We start from the raw sequence: 12,833 nt of genomic DNA on the forward strand, positions 1-12,833 counted from the left end.
AATAAGTCAGTGCACAACAATGATGCGATTATTAATCATTAATTGATTGCAATGGGAGACTTATCAAAGATACTTGCCTTTGAATTGCTTTGATTTTGCTTCAGTCATCACAGCCTGAAACCCCAGATTGGTGGTCGCGCTACTAGCACAAATTCTCTTTTTTGCTTCCTCCAAACTGAAGCACGAGTGTCAAATGTCATCTCAAATTTGCAATGTAGATCATGCCATGGTTGCCTCAGGACATAGATCTCATGATCAGGAAATAACATATCCATGTTATTACAGTGCTAGATGTAAACATTAGCTTAATTACCGCAAATGTGGGGTTGTGCATGTCAATTTTTAAAGATGGTGTCAAGATCGCTATAGAGCCGGTGCTCAAGAGAGTCGTATTGACCATCGCGTTGGTCCAACCCACCAATGAAAGCCGTTATTTTGTGGTTGTTTCCCAAGACAATCTATGTGTATCGAGAACAAGTACACAATAAGAAATTTTTTTTTGATGCAAAAAAGTTGAATCTTTTCCCTCTAAGAAGTTTATGCCATAAATCTCGAATGGAAAACAATTAACCAATAAGAACTTGATGAACCATATATATTTATCTTAACGTTCACACCATAACATCAACTCATCCGAAGCATTTTATACAACAATGACATCGCATGTCATGCCCACAACTTTAATTAGTAGGGAGTATCTATCTAAATCACAACTTTCTTTGTCATGCCCATGAATGATCATTCTACTCATATTTCTCAATTTTGATTGTTTAAAGTACTTCGATTTAACCCAAAATTACTTGAAAATTTTGGTATATATCATTGCATTTGCACACTCTCAAAATCGAATGCGACTAATTTACATATTTGATCAAGTTGTGAGAGCATTGGGAAGAATGGTAGGGGACCCAAGGATTTTGCCACCCACAACAGGAAACGTTTCGAAACCGGCTCGTTTGCACTGATCTTGCTTGTGATGTTCAATGCCAGCTCCATCGGCACTGAATTGTTTGCACGTGCTTGTCAGAGCCAAATCAAGCATTGGTTGCCATCAAAACTTGAACTCAAGAAATTAAATAGGCCGAAATGAAACTAGAAAATGGAGGAAAAAATCAAAATTTAGAAAGTCCAGAGAGTCAAAGTCTCGAAAATATAATATGCAGGAACTTTGTAAGGTGCTCATCATTCCATAATAGTACCATTTGAATCAGAATTCAGTTTTAACGTCCAATATGGTGAGTTCTAGCTATTATTAGGTGATACACAATTCCCAGAGGGAGCAAAGTCTGAATACTCCTTACCAGAGGGGTTGTTGCTCTTTCAACTCAGTCAATCAAAATGCATAGAAATGGTGCATCTCATACCTGCATTTTTGTATGATGGCCAATGATAGGAAGAGCCAAGACAATACTGGTTTTCAACGTAAATGAAACGTTGTGCCGATCTAATCACTTTCACTGACGCCATGGGAATGCTCTTGTCTACTTTCAAGTTTTTTCAGCATATAAGATTCTGCAACCATGAAGTAATTGAAAGAAGCAACATTATCAATCTGGGCTTCAATGTCTATTCAAAAACACTAGAGATTGTGCATAAGAAAGAAGAGTAACTTTCTAATGTAAGGAGAACTTTTCAAGTGATACATGTATAACAGCCAGTTGTAAATCTACTAGCATGGCATTAGCAGCTTAAACTTAATTGCTTTTTAGCTTCTTCAATGCTATTTGGCAATCCCTTTACAGATCCCGAATCAATTGATCTACAGACCTGTGCCAACATAAAATAGAAATTAAAGATGATTGTTACCCTTCATTTTGTTTCCAATTGAAGTCCCTCAAAAAAGCCAATTAATTTTACATAAATTCTCCGAACCTGTGCATGCCAATTTTCCAAGTTGTCTTCGTCCCTGACTTGTACTTTTTTGTCGCCATCGGGGCTTGTCGAGGGACAAAGTATCCACAAAATCCTGTCGAGCCTTAACAGAGCATTCTCATGCCAACACTTGACATAACTTGTGCCACTTCGCCGCCTCTTTCCATCTCTATTCGAAATCCTTCAATATGTCATACGCAGCTTGTCCCTCAACTTTGCAATGTAGATCATGCCACGGTTGCCTTGGGACATTGACAGCTGTAATCACAAAAAAAAAAAAAAGCAATAAACACAACATTAGAAAATAACACAAACATGTGTTTACGGTGCTAAAGGGAAACATTGGCTTTATTACCGTGAATGTGGGGTTGTGAATGTCATTCTTAAAGACGGTGTTAAGATCGCTACAAAGTCTATGCTTGGGAGTGTCATATCGGCCATCACTTATGTCCAACCCACCAATGAAAGTCATTATTTTGCGGTTGTCTCCCGAGGCTTGAGTGTCAAGAACCGTGCACTTCTGGTGGTGCGTGTATAAGATCCCCACCACCTGGACTACAAAAGACCCATACACCAACAAATTAAACCAAACATTTTCGTAGATTTATGCCTGAATTCAAACGAATGGGCAGCCTCTCCAATATTATAAAATTCCCTACTAGAACTATCGTAAATGCATGATGATCTAGGATAGAATGAGACAAATCAATAAACTTCTGTAGATTGTCTGCTAAAAGGAAAAAATTTCCTATGAAATTATACCTGATTGAAATAATCAGGTAATATATAGCAAAAGCAATGCTTTTGATGCAATCAAACGAAGAGATTTTGATTAAGAATCAACCTAAACGTCTAAAGATACATACCCGTTGCTTGAATAACAAGGACCAAGCACACAGCGGATGCCAGAGTGTTGAAAAAACTTCTTTGTCTCTACATCGTGATCTAGGCCACCGGTATCTCCACGACCCCAATGAGCTTGGTCCCAAACACATCGTTGTCCTCCACATGGAACTCCACCTTCAAGATTGGTGCACCACGGAATGTAGAACCGCTAGTCCCACTTCAAGATTGGCGCACCACAGGAATGTAGAACTGCTAGTCCCATAGGGTTCTCACAGTTTGGGGTTGTTAACACTTGAATTTTGCTAAGAAAGTATGAATAATAATAAGGGTAATTTTGTCATACGCCTATTGATACTTGAATTTTCCTAACCATTCAAGTGTCCTTTTTTTTCAAAATATATATAAAGAAGAAGAAAGGAGAGAGAGATTAAAAAAATGGAAAAAAAAAAAATTTTAGAAAGAAGAGAAAAAAAAAAGAAGGATATAAAAATAAAATCGAGTGGGCTGGTGTTGTCCAGCCCACTTGGCAATTTTCGGCCTTTTCATTCCCAACCCCTCTCTTTCAGCCCATTTCTTTTAGTTCGGTTATTTTCTTTTGGCCCATGAGTCCAATTCACTCTCCTTGGCCCATCTCTTTTATCTTTTCCTTGGCGAAGCCATCCTTGCCGACCAAATTCGCGTGGCCTGAAATTCGGGACACCAGGTCAAGATATCTTAATTTTGACTTCTTGTAGAGGTTAATTTGTCTAGTTAAATGATAGATCACCTCTCGAGAGAAGCAACGGAGAGCGAGATCGGAAAAGGAGGAACTGGTTGAGTTGGCCGCCCAAGCTGAAGGGCTGGTCGCGAGGGATGGTGGCCGCGCGGGACACGGCAAAATTTGCGCCATTGCTGATATTTGGGCCCAATGATTCCAAGTATGGACTCAAGAATCTTGTGTTCAGGCTCTCACCTATTTTGGATTTTATGCAAATCTCAACAAAATCTCATAGTGTGTACTTAAGACAATCCTATTTTAATAGATATACCAAAAAAATTTCGGCATTTACATGATTTGGTCCTCTAACTTTTATTCAATGAAGTCGCCTAACTTTGTGGATTTATGCAATTTGATTCTTAAAGTTTTATCTTGCCTAATCGAGTAATGATTCCTATTTCTAGCTCAAATACTTTTTGTAGACCTAAAATTAACATTACAAAAAAGGTATATATATATATATATATATATATATATATGTATATATATATTCATGTGTTTTCTTCAAAGAACATCAAAAGAAAGGGTTTGAATTAGTGCTCATCATGCATTGAAGCCCCTCCTCCCTAGGGAGGACGCCTCGGGAAATCACAGGATAAAGAGAGTGAGAACTCACATAGAAAATCAATGGTCAACCGCCCGTCACACAGCCGGCCGGTGGCCTCATGAAAGAAGGCGCGCCCGTTGGGCAACGCGACGTCGATCCCAAGCCCCGCCGACCAGCCGCCGGTGTCCGAGTTGGAGTCGCCGAAGTTGAAGATGACGGGCTTCCTCTTGCACGGAGAAGCAGCCGAGCTTGGAAGGCCAAGACAGAGTCCAAACATCACGGCGTAGCACCTCAAAGCACGGAGGCTGGGAACGCAAGAGCCCCCTCCTCTCTTCTTCGCCATTTTCTTTCCGTCCTCCGCTTTCTTTCTTGTCGCTAGATTGACTGTAAAAGTGCAAGAGAGAAGTTGTTCATGTAAAAATTCAGAGGGGTCTAAGTTGTGGATCTCGAGACCGGGCAGAACGGGCTCTTGCAATTTGGTCCCATCCCTTCATGAAAATCTTGTGATCGTCTTCTACTGTGATTGATGACGATTTGAATTGTCCCACCGGAGACCATCTAGAAAAGAAAATATCTTGGGAGTTCGTTTTCTTTTCTGACGACTGAAATGGAGGAGCAAAAAATATCGACTAGTCAAAATCTAAACAAGTTGGTTCATGAATCGTATTCATTTTCATTAGATGAAACACATGACTGTTGACTAAGTAGTATTGACATCAATACGCAACACGACACGACATGACATACCAACACATCGTTTAAAAAATCGGAGAATTTATATATATATATATATATATATAAATTATCATTTTTATGACAAATTAATTTAATTCAAATTCATAAATAAATAATATAAAAAGTTTAGAATGAATTTACACTAAAAACATTAATATGCTATTTATTAATATCATTTTGACAAATTCAACTCCATTCCAATAATTTATATTATTTGAAAGGAAAAAAACAAGCAATTCACATTCTGACTCACATGTTAGATATGTCAAAAGAGAGAGAAAAACTTGGTGGTGAATTATGTATCACAAGAAGTGAAAGTCAGAAAATAAGATAAGACTAGGTTTTTTTTTTTTCTTTTCCAATTTATTATTTTTTATAGTTTTTTACATATATATTTTGACCCATAATTTATTGAAAATTTTTCAAATTAATTTCACATATTAGAATCACATGTCAAAAACTCGCATGTCAGAATTTCAACTTGAGTATTAGAGAGAGTTGGGAAAATTAACTAAGTGTCGGATTTTCCAACACATATTAACCTAGTGTCAAAAGTGTCCAAAAGTGGTGGAGAGCATTTGACACATGTTAAAGTGTCCGACACGATACAAAGGCTTTTAGAGAGTATTGATACTTCCTAGACTATTTACACGGTACACCTTATATTTGTTACTTAAAAAAATAAAAAAAAATAAAAAGGTAAAAAGGACAAAAAAAAAAAAAGCTATATGGTAATAAAAAAAAAAAAGCGAAAATACTGTGATTGCTAACAATTTGAATTGTCCCCATTGAGGATTATCTAGAAAAGAAAATGTCTTGGGAGTTCATTTTCTTTTTCAATGACCTCAATGGGGAACAAAAATCATTGACTAATTGAAAATTAAGCAAGTTGGTCTAGGAACTGTGTTTATTCCAATTAGACGAAACACGTGATTACATTTAAAAATGGTAAAAATGACAAAATAGAAAAAAAAGGAAGGCGAAAATACTGCGATTGTTGACAATTTAAATTGTCCCATCGAGGATCATCTAGAAAAGAAAATGTCTTGGGAGTTCATTTTCTTTTTTGATGACTTCAATGGGGAGCAAAAATCATTGACAAATCAAAATCTAAGCAAGTTGATCCATGAACCGTGTTCATTCCCCTTAGACGAAACATGTGATTGTTGACATCTTATTTTTGTTACATAAAAATATAAATAAAAAAGGTAAAAATGACAAAAAAAAAAAAAAAACTATGTAGTAAAAAAAATTTAAAAAATAAAAATGAAAATACCGTGACTACTGACAATTTGAATTATCCCCATTGAGGATCATCTAGAAAAGAAAATGTCCTCGGAGTTCTTTTTTTTTTTTTTTTTTTTTTGATGACTTCATTAGGGAGCAAAAATCATTGACTAATCAAAATCTAAGCAAGTTGGTCCATAAACCATGTTTATTCCCATTAGATGAAATATGTGACTGTTGAGACATTAATTTTTTTTTTTACATAATAATAAAAAATGTAAAAAAAAAAAAAAACCTATATAGTAATTAAAAAAAAAGGAACGCGAAAGTACCCAAAAAAGGGGGCTGTAGTACTAAGCATGGATAAATAGAAGAGAGTAGAGAATTTTTTTGATAAAAATTAATATATAAAAAAAAAAAAATAATAAAGGCACTAATAAACCTTGGGTGGGCCATTTATACCAGGCCCGTTTTCTTTAGTAAAATATTCAGTCCAACTTCCCGATTTTCCTTATTTTCTTTCAGCCCACAATTTGAGCCCAAAAAGGTGAGAAACAGAGATTGAAAAAAACTCGCGAAACTTGTCCGATCCAGAGTACTTCGCCCGAGTTTCTTTGAATTTGGCCGCAAATAGCTTCGAGTCTTTTGGTCGCCGGTCGCCGTGTCTCTCCACGGTCAAGCGACGTAGTTACTTTCTGAAGCTATTCACCCGATCGACGAACTTGTGGAGCTCAGTTGCCTTGATCCTTCGTTCTCAGTCTTGCCCAGGTAAGGTGAGCTTCCCCTTTCTCGAACATGCTCTGTCTTAGCCCTGTCTTTGAAGAGCCTGAACTCGATCGGCAAGTTAATAAGTAAATCATGATAAGCTGGGATTGACTGGCTGAAAGTGGCATTGATCAAAGTCTCTATAAATCCATACCCTTATCCGGAGAAGTCATAGTTAGAAGCTGCAGTAGTCGGTCCTTTCTTTTTGTCTTGTGGTAATGCTTCTGAAGTGGTTACACCGGGCCTTTTATTAGCTGAACAGTTGCTGTTGCCAGTTGTTGTTGCCACTTAACAACCTGGGCCTACTCTAATTGAAAATGAAAAAAAAAAAAAAATTGCGAAAAAATAATCCCAAAAAAAATTGAGATTTTCGTTAAGTAATCAAATAAGCAAAAAATACTGATCCTTGGGTTGATTAAGATCCCCTATTTTTCTTCTGGTCACCAGCTTTACCAAGACCAACCCAAATGAATACATAATAATTTTCTTAGTGAGCTTCTCATCAAAGGCATTTGCCAAACTCAAGTAGTTGCATTAAGTAGATTATATCAGCAAAAGATGACACAACGAATATATGCTCGGAGGCGAAACAAATGCACTCAATCATTAGTGATGTGATGATCGCTTTAACTAATTCAAAGGCATCCACATACGATCTCCCCCTCTCCTCCTCCTCTGTGAATAAGAATTCAATGTCTGAAGAGGGAACTTTTTAGTGAACATTGGCCTGGTTTCATCCAACAGAGGACCATTTGTGTGGTATTTCTACTCGTTGTCGATCCTTCCGCTATAACTTCCGACATCAGCCTGCTAATTGACATGGAATTTGCGTCTACATGCATGTCCCCTTCCGGGATTCAAAGCATTTTCTTCAACACATAAATGAAAAGAAAAAAATTACACATATAATATATCGATTCAATACTATTTGAAACTATCTACACAAATAGTCTCTAAAACAATTAACAATTTTAATATAATTTTAGTATTTAACTTTAACAATAGGCACTTTTGTTTAGTGTATACCTATAAATGTTTTTTAATTAACATGTGATAATCATTTGACATTAAATTACTTTATCAAAGTCTTTCCTTGTGATATGCGAGATCTTGACTTACGATCCTATCGAATACACAATAATGCAGCATGGCACATGCATGAAACCTCTTCCTCTAAAAATTGATCTCCCAAGCGAGGGTCGATCGGTTCATGAATTGTGGACTCAAATGATAAGCTTGTCTATAGAGAATATTAGTTAAATATAAGAAGAGTCATGGTCCTGAAAACCGAAATTTAGACAAGTTGAGAATAGATTGAAAATTCATTCATTTCATATTCACTTTGTCAAACACTACTAGCCATTGGATTGATTAAGATCCACGATATTTCTTCCGATGACATGCTCTACCAATCCACCCTAAAAAATAATAATAAGAAAAAGATAACAATTTTGTTGGTGAGCTTCTTGTTAAAGGCATACTTCGGACCTAGGTGGTTGCATTAAGTAGACTTGCATCAGCAAAAGATGTCATATTGAATATATGCTTCAGAGGAAACAAATGAACTCAATCATCAGTGATGAGATGACCAATTTTGCTAATTCACTAAGTATCCGCCTATGATCTCTTTCTCTCCCCACTCCTTCACAAATAAGAATGTAATATTCCATAGTTTCATCCAACAGAGGATCACTGTGGTATTTCTACTCGTCACATATCCCTTCCACTATGGCTTCCAACATCAACCTAGCGATCAACATGGAATTCGCATCTACGTGTATGTCCCTTCCAAAATTCAAAGCAACACGCAAAAGAAAAGCGAAAAAAAATATTTAATCAATACTAATTTGAAATTAACCAAAAAAAAAAAAAAAAAGAGTCTCCAAAACACCTAACAATTTCAATAAATTCAAGCATCTAACTTAAGAAGTAAACAATGTTGTTCAATGCATACCTACAAATTTTTCCTAACTAACACGTGATAATTATTTGGCATTAAATTGCTTTAGCAAAGTCTTTACTTGTGATATGCGAACATTATCTTGATCCAGGTTGTTATTATGGTAACTCTAGTGAATATGGCATATTTTATATAGACACCACTTATAAATAGTAAAATAATGCTAAGGGAAGTAACAAATGAAGTCATGTTACAAGAGATATAAAATTCATAAACCTGTTGATGATTAGACCCCATTAATGGCGTGCTAGTTAGGGTAGTTTTGTACCGAGTCCTACCAGACTCTGCTCGGGGGAGACATCGCTCTTTGAAATGTGATGGCAGCTAATGGATCAGCTATGAACGTTTTTACATCTACATGGACTTATCTCGATCTCCGTTTTCGAGTTCCCTTTCTTTGTGTGGAGCGGTGGCCATGTTGTCGAGAGATTTTTTTCTTTCATTTTTTTCCTTTTGAACGTTGTACTGGGAGTCTCTTGCTTTTCACATCCTTCTTTATTTTTTATTTTAATATATATTTTCTCAAGAGATTCTTCATCAATTCTTGGTTGCTTCCTTTATATACTATTTCATTCCTTTTTTTTTTTTTCATCATTTAATGTATAAGAATAAATTGTCATAAAATGCAAAAAGAAGTTCAAAAAAAATATCAGAACAGTCTCTCCACGGCGAAAGTTTCTGCATTGCGAAAAAATATTTCAAAAAGCTCTCTCTCTGCCAAGGGCATCATCCGTCTAGTTGGTTCCTCCTGCCATAGACAATCCATGTGAAGGCAAAGAGAGAGGCAAAAAATTTCTAAAATATTTTTTTGCAATGCGGAAACTTCCACCTTGGAGAGTCTATTCTAATAAAAAATTCTTTTTTGCATTTTATGACAATTCATTCTTATACATTAAATGATGAAAAAAGGGATGAAATAGTAAATAAAAGATGCAACCAAGAATTAATGAAGAAATCTCTTGAGAAAAACAAAGATTCATGTGAAAAGCCAAGATACTCCCAATACAACGTTCAAAAGGAAAAAAAAAAAAAAAAAACAAAAAGTCTCTCGACAACATGGCCATCGCTCCACGTGAAGAAAAGGAACTCAAAAAAGAAAACTGGGATAAATCATACAAAATGCAATCATGATCGTAGCTGTACCATTGGCTGCCATCACATTCCAAGAAGCGATGTCTCCCCCAAGCGGAGTCTAGCAGAACTCGGGTGCAAAATCACCCTACCTGGCATGCTAGGACATCTAATTATCAACGGGCTTATGAATTTTATATCACTTGTAACACGATTTCCTTCATTACTTCCCTTAACATTATTTTACTACTTATATGTGGTGTCTCTTTAAAATATATCATATTCACTAATGCTATAGATCACAATAATGTTCGCATATCATGAGTAAAGACTTTGATAAATCAATTTAATGCCAAATGATTATCACGTGTTAGCTAGGAAACTTTCGCTAGATTTGAATAGCTAAACTTAATACTCTCTATGCACATATTGTAGTGGCCTTTTCCTCATGTTAATTATTAGATTGTTGATCATGAATGGCTAGCCTAACTTAACAATCTCATCAAAATTTGGTACATGTGTAAGTGTGGAATAATATTTGGTGGAGAATATTGACATACCAAACAAGTTGACATTGGCAAACACAAAAAATTAAATATTAACATACCAAATAAGTTTAACTTGGCAGACAAAAAAATATATATATATAGATGCATGAAGTTTCTCCATTTTAATTACTAATTATGATTTGTGGAAAGTGAAAGTCAAAAAGAAAAGAAAAAACAGAATTAAACATTGGACTAGGAAAATAATGCGAATGCGAAATATTCTCCATGCCATTGGTAGGTACCTTTACCATTAAAACTCGATCATGGGCAAGATGTCATCATGGCAAACTAGAGATACAATAATGCCACCTAGCAAGATCTCATTGAATCCTAACATATATAACATCAATTCTAGGTTCCTTAATGTTGCGACCTACCCCTCCCAGAAGGGAAAATAGGAGGTATTGCTGAATCCGAGTCAACGGTTTTCGATTTGACATAGGTTCTCCCAAACCCAATCTCGCAGGACATAACTCATGTGAATTCCATATAAGAAATTGCCACTAGCCAATTGAGATTGATGAGAAATTAAGTGAAATATGAGGGAAATAACTAGAGATCTTGGAAACAGAGACTTGATTACATTAATTATAAAACTGATGCCCCATTCATAATGTAAACTTAACTATTTGCTAACCAAGGTGTAAGGACAGCCTATCGAAGATTTTAAAATTCATTCTAACCATTCTAAAAATAGAAATTACAATCAATATATAAAGAGGCACAATCAAATATAATTTAAATGAACAATGTAAGCAATAACCTAGCATCGTCTCTAAAAAGACATCCAAAAAATCTTGTGGTGAAGCGGCTTGTTCAATTAGGATTCAATTTTTTCAAGGATTTTCCACTTTTTAAGCAAAAACTATTTAAAAGCTAAATTTTAGGCTTATTTCCAAGGATTTCCGATTTTCTGAATTTTTAATTTTTTTTATGAATTTTATGGATTTTCTGGATTTTTATTTTTTAATGATTCTTAGGTTTTATTATTATTATTAATTTTTTTTTTTATATTTTAAATTCAGATAAGGACTTCGGGCTGGCTCCGGTCTCGTGGGTCTGGGCCATGGGCACAAATGGGCTTGTTCAAAGCAACCCCATTCGAATGGAAAACCACCAAGCCCATTTGTTGAAATTAAAAGGCACTAAGCCCACCTGCTAAAAAAAAAAAACAACGCAGCCCAAGCACCTCTAAGAGTAAAACCAGCCTGAATCTATTAGAACCACTTAGGCCCAAGATTCGTCAAGTCTAATTAATCCCGAAGTTCATTAAACTAAACTAAGCCCACTTACACCGATCCTCTTTTCTTATCTAATTTTCCCCTTTTTTTTCTCTCTTTTTTTTTTTTTTTCTATTTTCCATTATTCTTTATTTTCTCTTCCTTCCACTGTTCATCTTCTTCCGAGAACGACTTCTTCTCTGCGAATATCCCCTTCAACCGAATCCCACCATTTTCTCATTTGCCCTCGCCGGCGCTCAGGCCACTGCCGAGCCACCACCCCGTGTCGATCGCCTAACCCGACAACGCCAGTCACCACCGGCCATCACTCTGTCGCCGGTCGTCCCTCGCCGGCCATAACCGTCCCTCACCGGCGACGTCAATGTCACCGAAACACGTGATACAAAACGGCATCCATTCTAACAGAATGTGCACGCAAATGAGTGGATAGGAAACTAACCATAACGGCCTCTAACCGCGGGCTTCTCCGGCTGAAAGAATGGCATCTCCGGCGGCGAGGCGTTCACAGCCGACTCGAACGATGAGGAATATGCCACCAAAAAAATCGAAGAAAAAGCTGATTCAGTCTCAGTTTAAACGACTCAGCCGGACCCAACTGATCAGAACCAAAGCACCCACAACCGACGACGAATGATGAGAAACCGCAAAGGCCTCGCCTTTTTCTCCACGGCAATCCCACCCAGAATCCGAAAACTCAAACTTTTCAATTTTCACGCACGGACAAGACAAAGACAGAGACATCCATATTCAAGAAAAAGCGTCCGTGCAAACAGAAACGGTACCTTGTCCAGACGATGACGACCCAGCGGGGCCGCGAGGGTTGAGGGGTGATGATGGCGGCGGCGGCCAGAATCGATCTCGATCTCCGTCACGGCCGCCGCCGCCTCGGGCGGCCCGGCCGTTTCAATCGTGGGCATCACCGCAGCGAGGGACGAGAAAGCGAGAGCTTTTCTTGAGCGGCGACGGTTTTTTGCTTTTGATAGCGAGGAGCCGACGGACGGAACCGTTCCCTAGCCTAGTTAAAAGACACGTAGCGGGCCAAGAATTTTGCCAAAAGAACGGGCTAAATCAAACCGCCCCGCTTGATTTTTATCAATTTTTTTTTTGTCGTTTTAATACTATATTTTTTAATTGTTTTACCATTTTCATTTTTATATTTTTGCAAAATGGACGGACGTCCACAAAAAATCGGGTGTCGTTTTTCTCTATGGAATTGTCATAGGTTTAATTTCTATTACTTTAGTTAGATTATTTGTAACTCTAT

The sequence above is a fragment of the Eucalyptus grandis genome, chromosome 7 (assembly GCF_016545825.1).
Source record: "Eucalyptus grandis isolate ANBG69807.140 chromosome 7, ASM1654582v1, whole genome shotgun sequence".
NCBI classification, from domain to species: Eukaryota; Viridiplantae; Streptophyta; class Magnoliopsida; order Myrtales; family Myrtaceae; genus Eucalyptus; species Eucalyptus grandis.